Raw genomic sequence first — 9,600 nt, 5'->3', positions numbered from 1 at the left:
ATTATCATTCTCACTAAATATTTTCATATTAGATAGAGACTGTAGAGAGAGGGTCTCAACGCCCACGTATGATTATTACATTTAGCAGATGCCCATCACAAATAAGAAAATAGTATGGTAATGATTCGGCCTCATCCTTCCACAATAGCACCAGCTATTTCAATACAGCATTGATGTTTTTGAGAAGAAAGAAATTGGGAACTGAAATCCATACCCTTGTGATATTATTGATAATCAATTGATGCTATAAACATAGCCAACCTCTGGTTCCTGTCCCACTGTTAACATACAAAGCAGTCTCATCCATACTTGTCAAAACAAGAAGAGATAATGATGATGAATTAGATCTCGTGTCTGACAAATATACACACCAGAGGAAAACTACTGCTCGTGGCTATGCGGGGATTGATTACACTGGCGGCGAGGTTTCACTGAAGCCCCCACAACAACAGCCACAGACACAGACAAAAAATCACGTCAGCTCAGGGAACAACAGAGAGAAAGACAGAGATAGTGTCCTCTGAGGGATTGCTTACAGCAATGAGGCCGTCAGCGGCAGGAGAGATATTCATGAAATAGTTACCTAGGTAACATCAGCCTAAAATAAGACAGCATGAACAATGGCAATTGATGTCAAATGCAGCAGCATTATCTGGTGAAGCTTTCCCCCCACTGTTTGCAAGGGCAGCTTTGTCTCTCCTCCCAGGTTCTGCCAATGGAGGACAAAGGGAGCTTAAGGAAAGCCATGGTCCGGCCTTAGAGGGGGTGCATGCGAAAGGCCCGGGTGCCGGCACACTGGGCCTGACTGCCAAGCCCACAGGAAGTAGCCAAGTCTATACCGGGAGGTGGGACCCAGGGGTTTCCCTCGCTGGGGCACAGGGGTTTCCCTTTCACACAGCGCCGGCATGCAGTTCGGCTTTTGATTCTGATTGACTGACAGGTAGGAGGGAGGACTGCAGGAACTGACCGCTTGCTTCAGGTTCGGGACACGAGAGGAATGTCCTTTGTACTGCGTCACAAGACTGAGTCTCGCGACACAACTGAGGAGTTTGTGAGTTGGTGTTGTTGCCAAGACGCTCAATATCAAGGGACAGTGCGGAGGATTATCTGAGAGAAACTAACCTTAAAATCCTCACACAGAAGTCATGATCAAACATGAATGAACCCATGGCATCCAAGCAGTTAGAACAAAAAAGCATGATGGTACCTACACAAAAGCTGGCTTAACTACAATATACAGCCAATAGACAGCTTATACAGTGTGAGACAGAGACAGACGGGGGAGAATAGGAAAAAAGGAAGAAAAGAGAGAGAGAGAGAGAGAGGGAGAGAGAAGAATAGAGAGAGAGTGAGGGAGAGAGAGAGAGAGAGAGAGAGAGAGAGAGAGAGAGAGAGAGAGAGAGAGAGAGAGAGAGAAAGAAGAATAGAGAGAGAGAGAGAGAGAGAGAGAGAGAGAGAGAGAGAGAGAGAGAGAGAGAGAGAGAGAGAGAGAGAGAGAGAGAGAGAGAGAGAGAGAGAGGGGAAGAGAGAGAAAGGGGAAAAAAGATGTCTTTTTCAAGGCTATGGGATCCATGTCCATTGGTGGCGGTGTTACAACAGCTATTCTTATCTCTTCCAGATTAACTCCCAATTGTTCCGCACAAACAAAGAACGCCTCTTGGGAAGTCAGCCCGCCCCCAGTGCCTCCCGAAGGGGCCAGATGGCTACCACTCGGAGACCCCTGACCCTGCCGCTCCTTTGAGAGCGCGAGTTGCACGTGCTCGGGGCAAGACTGGGCCACCCAGTAAAGTTCATCTCCTAAGCCAATCAGAAGGGGGTGGCACCCCCACACTCACACACACACACACTCGTGCTCACATGCATGTACACACACATGCATGTGTACGCACGCACGCACGCACGCATACGCACCCGCGCACGCATGCGCACACGCGCACACGCGCACACACACACACACACACACACACACACACACACACACACACACACACACACACACACACACACACACAGTGAGCAGCCTGGTACAGTCTGATTTGTGTGCAGCCAACATGGGTTACCCCTATATTGTGCGTGATTTGAGGAATACTATAGGCTGTCTGCTTTACCTTCTTATAGCACATAGCATTCTAAGCTGACAAATAATTTGATGGCTACAAGTATTAACTAAATGTGATCTGCTTGTGTAAATAGACTATAATATATAAACAGTGGGTTCTACTTTGCACAGGGCTGTCAGACCTCCAATTTTCCGACCTCCAGTTTCATTGGTTCACATCCAAATGCACTTTGCTGGGCAAACGTCTCTTTCACATGAAGGCATTTGTTGTGGGCTCCGAAGTGTCTGTGACCTCCAGAAATTCTAAACAGAATTAGGGGGGGGGGGGTTGGACTTCTGGCTACCTATAGGGGTTGAATAAGTCACCAAGGAATGTAACCAAAAACAGCCCCTTGAGCCTCTGCTGTACAAAAAAACCTTGAGGGACTCTGCTGAACATTTACTTCTGCAGATTAAGATCTGGTTGTGAGATGGACAAGCTTGTGAGGTCCTCCTCCTTGGGAGCAAATATGTCTTGAGTAGACATGTGGCCCCACAATAAATAATTTCTCTGAGGATAGATTACGAGGCTGAGTGACAAAAAACTACTATGAGTGCCCTGAAAGAATATAGGCTATCACCATCTCGTACATAGGACTTGCCAATAATTATTCAGTGGCTTTAATAATCTTGTCAGTCTTAGAATATTCTCCTTAATAGGCTAGCCTATATCGTTGCTATTATTAAATCCAGAGGTTGCACATATTAGACATCCATTGTGAATTCAATCTGGTTACATTTTTAGATGCCCCGTTTTAAAAATATAATTCGGATTGTAGACTATTATTTAAGGCAATGCATTTTCCCTTCATATTCAACACAACACAACCTGTTGCTTTTTCACGTCATACTTTGAAGAATTCTGCAATCGTTGACATGGGTCTCCCATCTGATGTAACCTCAGTTTGAGTCTACCACCATCACCTGTGGCAACTCTGCATAAAACACAATTTAAAAAATAAACCATAATTGTTGCAGCACTCTATCGCACGCAAATGCCCAATATTTTTTGTGCGCAATTGTCCATTCAGCCAGAGATGACACATCGGACTGCCTCATTCACAGAGAAGCGTGTGAAGGTAGCCTAGCGAGCCAGACCCGTACAGCAAAAAGCTGAGCTAGTTTAAAACATCGAATGATCAAATGGTATTGTGTTGTGATCTATTTGTGTCCGATAAGTTCATGGTGTATTATTACATCAGTCCATGTCAGACACGAAATGTATTATCATCCAGGCTTTTTAAATTAAGTGCACTTTCGTGCTGTACGTAGCACGGACGGACACCATGCTTCTTCTTAGAAAGTTTCCTGTTTACTAAGTAGCCCGGCCCCCCTCGCGATTTGATTGGCCCTGTCATCGGATAACTTTCAGCCTCGCAAAACGACCGGGGTCCGCTAGACTGCCCCCGGGAGCAAATTCAATTTGCGGTCGCTAGGGGCGTCTAGATTTCTAGGCTAGTGTGAAGGACGACAGCCTGAAGTGTCAGCCTGTAGGCTACAGTAGTTCCTACTTTCATGACAACTTGTCACATAATTCTTGGTTATAACTGCATAACAGTGTCACTGTCTAAATAATAACAATACAACACTTACAGTGCGCGACGCTCACAGAAGTCAGATTGTGGCGGTACACAGAGTGGCGATCGGATCCGTCTCCCTTCATGCATTCCGCGCAGAACGCAGTTTCTTCCTCACGCCCCTACCAGTCGAGTAGAAGGAGGTTTGCCGTGACGTCAAAGAACGAACTGTCTGTACCATTTGGTTGGCTGGAAGGTGAGGAGCATTTTGGCCTAAACGTTTAGTATCAGAACAGCGCCGGACAAAACAGACATTTAGCTCTAATAAAAACACGTTTCGTGTATTTTCCAAAAGCAAGGAAGCACGCAAACTGCCAAAAATAGGCTAGTCTGCGTAAAAGTAGGCACACGTTTTAGAGACTGATTCTTGGTGTAGGCTTCCGTTTAGAAAATTCTCTGAAAGCCTAGCCTTTTATCACAGAAATCCTCCAGAATATCTGCACTTCAAATAGGGAAAGAGGAGAGTAGTATCATGAAAAATAAAATAAAATAGGCCTAATGCACAACCATTAAGAAGCAACACAAATGTTTTATTTGGGGCATAAAAATAGGAAACAGAATCACTAATAGCCTGTTTATTATAGGCTATAGGCCTATATCAAAGTAGGAAATCAAGTTGGTTTTATTGTCAATTTCTTTACATGCACTGGTCATACAAAGAATTTGAAATTACGTTTCTTGCTTTCCCATGCAGACATAGACTAATCTAGGTAAGGACATAGACAGTATAGACATAGACAATACTCATACATGGACATAAGACAGTATGGACATAGACAGTGCTCATACAGACATTTAAAGTGCAAGACTGGACAACAGAAGACTTGTAGAGAACATACAGTAAGAGGAGGTATTTTGTTGTGCTTTTCTAAAAGTCCTTTGTAGCGTTCTGACATAGTAATAGTAGCATTTGATGAAAAATAAATATTAAAAAGGGTCTATCAAGTACACCAGCAGCAGTGTGTGTGTGTGTGTGTGTGTGTGTGTGTGTGTGTGTGTGTGTGTGTGTGTGTGTGTGTGTGTGTGTGTGTGTGTGTGTGTGTGTGTGTGTGTGTGTGTGTGTGTGTGTGTGTGTGTGAAATAATGTGTATCTGGTAATAACATTAATTAATTCATGCAACAAATAGAATTAAAATGAGAAAGTGGAGGTTATTGACATCAGTGTTCCAAATATCTATCACATATGCTGCATTTACCCATAATGCACATTTCACACATGAATGGCATGGAAATGATGGCTCTGAGGGAACATCAAATGAGTCCTTATTTAATCAGGCAAAAGGAAATAGACAATAGAATTACGAAACAAGGACAAAATCAGCCAAGGAGATCCTGAGACCGTTCAAGGGCCAACAAATCTAACGACCCTGCCAAAGAAGATGAATGAACCTGGAGAATGTCTAGGTATCCAGTCACGTTAGAATGAGAAGTTTAAAACAGCCAAAGGGGAGGGCAGTGGCTTGCTACTTCCATGGCCAGACAGGTCCCCAGACCAGAATGACATGTTCTGGGTCCCAGATAGCTCTTGCTCCCTGGGGGGAAAGTTATGCAACTGTGCCTCCTTGGACATCCACTGATTGGACTGAAGTGCATATGTGTTTCATTTAGTAACAATGGATACCAATTGCAGTCAATCAGGGAATACACAAATTAGAAATCTGGTCTAAGCATGGAAAAGGATGTGTGGTGTTAGTCACTGAAATTGGATGTGATCGTTTTAGGCTTTATACTTGGTGGTGAGGTCAAACTGAAAGGTCATATAACGATATGCAGCTTTAATTTAACACATCTCTCCTGCTCAAGAGGCACACAAATAAACTTTAAAAACACCTTAATGTGTAGCCTACACAATGCGTGCCAAAAAAGGTTCTAAATGCTTCAAAATGTTGTCATTTTCCAAGACCTTACTGACATTGTTATGAACTACTACCTACACACCATACTTCAAAAAGTAACATGTTTAACGTGAATGTAATGTTCTGTGTGCATTGCATTTCTTCCTGACCTCTGGTGCATCATGAAGTCCCATCATCATTAGGCCATATGCACCTGGAATGACTGGATGATCTTGAAAGGTCCAGCTTGCATGTATAGGCCTACGTAAGTAAAATGCCAGAGCCTGTAGTTTTGCTTCGAGACAGGAATAGGAGATGCATATGCACTTGGCCACAGTTGAAAGTTTGCACTGCAGTAGACCTACCCAAGGGCAATATTCATTTTTTCCACAAAATAATTTAAGTAGTTGCAATGTGTTGCTTTGTGTCAAAACATTTTTGAAGAAATACACTAAGGTGTGTGCGGGCCAAGTCAATGACGAGTCCCTATACTTGACAATGTCCTTATCGGACAGTTTATTAATAAAGGTCTTTTATTTTTTAGACTCACTGCACCTCTGTGGTAGACTGGCCAGTTGCAATTATTCCAACACATTGCAATTTCTCCTCACCCCTTGTGTCAAAAGGAATCACAATGTGCTATCATATGGTCAGATGAAAATGATTCATGATTGGTGCTAAATGACAAGGCTAGTTTGTCACACTGTCCAGGAGGTGTGAAGTGCAGGCATTTAATAGGCCTAATCATCTCCACAATGTTGGAAAGCTACAGTAGCCTACAACTTAATCAGTTTATTTATTCTCTCCCTTGGGCAGCCATCCATGGCCAGGGCTGTGGGCCTAGTGGTAGCAACCCAGTGGATACCAACTCAACAGATGCTGTCCACATGAATACTCGCAGGCCTATGTGGGGATTGCGAAATCATACACACGACCAAGGGGGTGAAAGGGGGTGACATTTCTTCAAAATTCTAGGTGAATGATAAACAAAAGAAGTAGGCCTAAGCTACAGTAGCTTTACCGTGTACATATTCCGAGTACTCCATCAGTATAGCATTATTTTTTTTGTCATAAATCACTCATTAGTAAGATATTAACATTTCGATTAGTAGCCTAAGCTTGGAACATATACCTCTTCTTTTTCTTATAATTAACTTCTTATAATGAACGGTAGCCTAGCCCACAGTAGGCTATAACTGATGGAACATTTCCTCTTAGTGTTTTGCAAGAAAGGCTTTAATGCATTTCCAATTTTGAATTCCCAATTTCGAATGAGCAATGTGCCCCGAAACATGAACAAAACCTTACTGAACAATGTTTCACCAGCAGTAAGTAGACCGTAGTCCACTGCTTAGTCCACAGTCAAGCGCCCTTTGTGAGGCAGCGGCGACCACTAGTGGCTGTTCCGTCCACTTCACCCCTCCGCAAAACGAACGGCATTTCACATAAGAAGGACTACCTTGTACTAGGCAATAAGGATAAGGAACGGGTTCTTTCTGATCAAGAACGAAAGAAAGCGTTGTTTACCTATTTACTGTGTCCAACTGCTGGTAGTGGATCTTGTGCGTAACAGTACAATGCCTCTCTGCAAAGTTGTGAATTGTTCTTCTGTGCCTTCAGGACAGCAGTCTGTCTCCATCTAAAATGTTAGTAATTCGATTCTTTATTGTCCCATAGGGATATTTGTTTTCACATCAGACTGTTCAGTTCAATCAGGTTAGATCTTGTAGTGCACATCTCATTTGCTGTACATATGAAGAGTTCAGATGCAAAACCCCCTAAGTGCCTTTTCAGAAAATAATGTTAATTCATTTTTATTTAATACAAAGCTATCAAAATTGCATATTTAAATTCTATTTATGTGATATAACTATTTATATGTATTATCAAGTACATGAATGTATACCAAACCAACAATTGGGTTCTCTAAAAATATAGAAGTGCAGGTCTTCAGAAATGGAGTTAGGGGGTTTTGCATCTGAACTCTTCATATAGACACCATTTTCACACATAAACATCCTCAGACATCCATATACAATACATACACACATCTATTCATATTCACTCGAATATACACTGCTCTACATAGGCCTACCCATACATTCATCTCCTCTACATACAACCCATCATTTTTTTCCCATTTATGCAGCTATGCCACCAGCTATGCATCCCCGCTAATGATGGAAGTATAGTTTTGTCAGAGGAGAGGTGTGAGGTAGGCCTTGAATGTCATATAGCCCACATAACTGAATAGAATTCAATAGAACTTTTGTAGTTCTCAATTTGTAGTCGGTCTAAGAAGGTTTCTTATTTTGTTTGAGTCAATCAGGAGCATCTGCTGACGAAAAACTTAAAAAATAACCTGCATTGAGTTTACTGTGTTAGCCTACACCATTGGTGTTTGAGAGGTTAAAGTTATTGAAGTTATTTTGAGACGAAGTTGGACACATTTTAGGTCTTCCCATAATTTAACACAAATTTCTTCCACAACATGTAGGCCTATTGGTACTACATTTACACACCAATGTAGGCCTTCTGTTTCGTGGAATAGCAAAAGCACAAACAGGCCATATAGCGTACCAGGGTTGGCAACAAAGATGAAAAAGTCTCTAATGGAAAAATGGGGCAGCAGTGATGTACTGAGCGAATACACAGAATGGGATAGGGACTCAGGTTTGAATCTGGCCTGGGTCATTTCCCAACCCGTCCATGTCTCTCACTCCCAGTCATGTCCTATCCCACTCTTTATTTTCGTGTCACATTGAAGGTAAAAAGGCAGAACTAAAAAAAGAAGGAAGTACATCAAAACCCACTAGTTTTATTAAAGGCTATTTTGAGCATTCAACAGAGCACCTTCATTTCCTCCGTGTTTAATAAATGTTCTGTTCAAATAAATGTACTCTGTTGTACTCTGCTACCTCAAATGCTTGAAATGTAAATGCGTCTCTCATTATATGCATGCAAACAGACTTGCAGGTTTAGTTGTCCTGAACTTCATTTCGACTCCTAAGGCTTCCCCAATTATGTGCAAAACCATGAACATTTGTGTGTAAGACAATTCTTAAATTTTCCTCACCTCAACTCCTGATACCCCTGCAATTTTGCCTGTTCTTCTTACTGCTGTTCAAATGGAATGGCTGAAGGACAAAAATGGTGCCATGACCTTAGAGAGAAGGCCGTTCCAGTCACGTCATAGCTTGGAGAAGATAATAATGTGTTTGTTATTGTGCTTATGACACTTGAAATTTTCGACTGTTACCTGCTCTGACATTTTAAGCCAAATACTGTTTATATGTGATGTCTCTATAAAACAAATATGTCTCATTTAGTGTACTATTCATAAAAAATGTAGGACATATCAAGTAGTTACGGTTGAATAGTCTCACTGTTTGACATTGACCAAGGGAGTGGCATGTAAATATCAAATAAAATGTTGGAATCAGTAACACAACATAAGATTTTGGAATGCCTGTGAGTTCAACAGCAGCATCTTATCTTTCAAAATGCGCTTTGCACATAATAAATATTCTTTGTGGTAACACTTTGTAATAATATCTGCTTAGACTTACTAAATAATGAACTAATGATGAACAAAATTTCAAGTGTTTTTATCATTAACTATGTTTTATTAACGCTTAATAAAATATCTAATTTTTTTTCAATACATTATTCATTTACAAACAATTTGTAAATGTTTGATAAATATAACATATTAACATGCATTGATTTCCCAGTCATTTACAAACATTTGTTTAATGTTTGGTTCATCATTAGTTAATTATTTACTAAGCGTTATTAATGGTTTATAAGGAGACACTATTACCAATTCTTTCTGCATTTTAACACCTATGCACAAAACCGTCAGTTTCTGTTGTCAGAGAAACTTTGGCTGTGGGTTTTTCTGCCTTGTTTAATGCTTTAAAAACATACATAGGCATAGTGCTCCAAAGGGACAATGCTTTAGGTTTTTCCATCGGGACAAGAAGATTTTTTAAAGGGGCAATGCTAGGTGATATGCTGTTGTGTGCTGTTTTTTATTTAAGAAAGTGTCATTTTCTATAAAGGTGTTTTAAAGAGAAGATGCTGTAGG

At 41.3% G+C, this 9,600-nt stretch overlaps 1 protein-coding gene across 1 annotated transcript in view; it reads right to left on the bottom strand.

The window, feature by feature from the left end:
- Window positions 1-3,782, bottom strand: part of greb1l (GREB1 like retinoic acid receptor coactivator) — a 66,599-nt gene extending 62,817 nt beyond the window's left edge. Inside the window, exon 1 of the mRNA XM_063219331.1 lies at window positions 3,692-3,782. The gene's annotated coding sequence lies outside the window, so the exon portion shown is untranslated. The remainder of the gene's footprint in view (window positions 1-3,691) is intronic.
- Between the last annotated feature and the right edge of the window lie 5,818 nt (window positions 3,783-9,600).

The sequence above is a fragment of the Engraulis encrasicolus genome, chromosome 16, assembly GCF_034702125.1.
Source record: "Engraulis encrasicolus isolate BLACKSEA-1 chromosome 16, IST_EnEncr_1.0, whole genome shotgun sequence".
In the NCBI taxonomy this organism is placed as follows: domain Eukaryota; kingdom Metazoa; phylum Chordata; class Actinopteri; order Clupeiformes; family Engraulidae; genus Engraulis; species Engraulis encrasicolus.
This window is presented reverse-complemented; position numbering and strand designations above follow the sequence as displayed.